The sequence below is a fragment of the Pteropus vampyrus genome, unplaced genomic scaffold (genome assembly GCF_000151845.1).
Source record: "Pteropus vampyrus isolate Shadow unplaced genomic scaffold, Pvam_2.0 Scaffold96, whole genome shotgun sequence".
NCBI lineage: Eukaryota > Metazoa > Chordata > Mammalia > Chiroptera > Pteropodidae > Pteropus > Pteropus vampyrus.
The window spans coordinates 489,513-492,510 of NW_011888877.1; the positions used below are offsets into that span (position 1 = coordinate 489,513).

Genomic DNA, 2,998 nt, shown 5'->3' on the forward strand with positions numbered 1-2,998 from the left:
TTAATATTAAAATTAATTAACATAATTTAACATTTTACCACCTTAAAGGAGAAAAGCATAAGGTCTGCTTAATAGATACAGAAAAAACATTTTATAAAAGTCAACATGTTATTATAAAAACTTTTAGAAAAATGAGAATATAAAGGACCTTTCTTAAATTGATATGAAGTAGATATGAGAAACCAATAGTAAACATAAAAAACAATAATGAAATCATATAACTATTCTTTTTAAGATCAAGAAGAACAAGGATACCCACTGTCTCCATTTATAGTCAATATTGTAATATAGGAAAAAATAAGGAATTAAAAAGTATAGTAATAGAAAAGATAAAACTGTCATTAATTGCAATGATACTATTGCTTATTTGGATAACCTAAAACTATCCCCAGATTATGTACAAAGAAAAGCAAAAGAAGAGATAAGACACTCTTTTAGATAAGGTAAAATAAGATAAACATCAAGATAGGAAGATACATCTTACCAGAGAGGGCTTTCGTAAAATATAATAGTGTAGTATTAGTGCCGAGATAAACATCAAGAGAATAGAATAGAGTGTCCCAAATAAACTCGTGTACCTTAGTCAGCTTGGACTATTATAACAAAGGCCATAGACTAGGTGGCTTAAACCACAAACATTTATTTCTCACAGTTCTGGAGGCCAGAGGTCCAAGATCAAGGTGCTGGCAGATTCGATGTCGCAAGAGCTCACTTCCTGGTTTGCAGACAGACACCTTGCTGTGTCTTCACATGGTGGAGAGAGAGGTCTTTGGTTTCTTCTTATACAAGCACTAATTCCATCATGAGGACCTGCTCTTATGACTTCATCTAACCCTAATTACCTCCAAAGGCCCCACCAGAGCAAAAGACTTCTCCAAGGGGGGTAGGGCTTTCAACATATAAATTCTGAGGAGACGCAGACATTCAGTCCATAATGCCAACTATATGGAAACTGGCTTTATGATAGAGTGAGCATTGTTCTAATATACATTAATTGGAAAATCATTTTGAGAAGGACCCTTAACAGGGAAGTGTCACCATCGCATACTGAAAGCTTTTTCTGAAGGCTTTCTGTAATATGGACCCAGTATTTTCTTACTGGTCACTTCCATCCTGGTCTGGAAGCAATGTGCGCCTCCTTGAGGAAAAGAGATGATAACTGGATAGTTTTAATGTCCTTCAAGAGTTGCCAAAGATTTATCCCATACCTATTTGTTCACCTCTAGGAACAAAATTAATTTAAAATCTATAGTCTAAAGTTAGCCCTAGGAAGCTTTTCTCTTCCCATTCATTACCTATTTCAACACAGCACAATATATCTCATGTTTCAATTCTAATTAAATATGTATAATATAAAATGCCATTGTATACTCTAATACGTACATTATGGGTATAGTCAGATAATCGAATGTTCTACTCATCGCCTCCAGATAAACTCTTCCTTTCAATGATTTACTGATCATAAATTGTTCACTGCAAAGAAAAAAAAAATAGGTAGGTTGGAAGCTGTGCCCAGGTGGTAGACAGGATGAAATGCCAATGAAACAGTGCCATCAGGTCCAGGCGGAACACCTTTCAAAACGTTTCTCCCGTTGGACAGAAACAGGCAATTTTTGTTCCAGTTGCCATGTGCTTCAGCAGATCATTCTGGCTGTTCCGAGCAGTCACCTTGTGAGCCCGTGAGTTACGGTTTGAATTCTTTCACTTCAAACTGACAGAGCCAAGTTGTTCTAGTCAGTGATTGGATATACTCAGACTGAGGCCTGGCTCTCAGTATTATGGGGTAACGACCTTTCCTGGCTTGATCATAAAGGTTTCCTGACAATATTGTGTTGATGAGATTTTATGGTTTTCGATAAAATCAAAACGAGTGAGATTTTGGGATGGGAACCAACTTCGAAAACGGTCGATCAGAAAAATGACCAGGTGGCCCATTCCACAGCAACGGTCACGTAATTTGGCGAAGGGACCTTCTTTTTAATAGATCTCTCTAAATAAAGTCTGAGTTCATAGAATTTGAGCTCACCAGAATCACACAAAGTTGAATTTCAAATACCGGGTGTGTGTTTTACAAATATGTTATAAACATATCCCTGCCCAGAATGGACAACTGTTCTTTAGGCCAAAGCTTGAGAAGATGAAGTATAGCATACAACCAGCTGCCCAGGGGAGAGAGAGGCATGCGTTTTAAGGGCAGGGGACCCCCAAAACTGTAACACGGCCAGACGGTGGGCGGGCTTTCTCAAACTAATCAGAGTCAGCAGCAGCTAGGTTGCCTTGGGAAGTGGGTGTCCATGCCGCTGGACGCACGTGCAGCCTCTGAGTCTGCCACTGTGGCCACTCCATTCGTCTGCCCATCATTCCACTTCCTGGCCAACATCAACTGGCCAGTCATTTCATCTACTTCATTCTTTGGTGTCTCTTCTGTGGCAGGATGCTCTCCGGTGGGCATTAATATGTGATTTGAAAATCTCAGAAGTTTGTGCATCTCCCAGGTGCCCACCTACATGCCTCCACTCCAGCCCTCCTGTGTCTGACAATCCAGTGCTTTTCTTTCTCGTCCTTGACCAGCCAGTCACACTACTGCTCTCAGCCCCCAAATCTCTACATAGTCTCACCTTGGGCTACTTCTCCTTTTATGCCAGGTGCATACTTGCATCCCTGTCCATTAGGAAGATGCTTTTTCCCTCTCCACTAACTTTCAAGGTCGCCCCTGAACATGGCTGCAGTAGAGCCACTGGGAAGTTCAGCTTATACCCACAAATGACCAACCAATCTGTAAAACAGGTGCAAGTTTGGGCTGCTTGTATGGCACCTCTTCCTTCAATGGCCATAGGCATGGGCTGCGGAAGGGGTGCTTATGTAACCATAGAGAGTGACACAGGCATCTGGGCTACCTGCTCCTACAGCTTACCTATGTTCTCTGGTCCTGCTCGGCCTCGGTTTGGGACGTACCATTTCCATCTTTACTAAGTCCCGCCAGGGGAACTGCTCCTCG

At 41.2% G+C, this 2,998-nt stretch overlaps 1 long non-coding RNA gene across 1 annotated transcript in view; it reads right to left on the minus strand.

The window, feature by feature from the left end:
• Window positions 1-260: 260 nt before the first annotated feature.
• LOC111742531 overlaps window positions 261-2,998 on the minus strand; it is a 7,158-nt gene continuing 4,420 nt past the window's right edge. The window contains exons 3-4 of the long non-coding RNA XR_002781363.1: window positions 1,384-1,473; window positions 261-1,138 (exon numbers count right to left, since the gene is read on the minus strand). This is a non-coding gene — a long non-coding RNA (uncharacterized LOC111742531). The remainder of the gene's footprint in view (window positions 1,139-1,383; window positions 1,474-2,998) is intronic.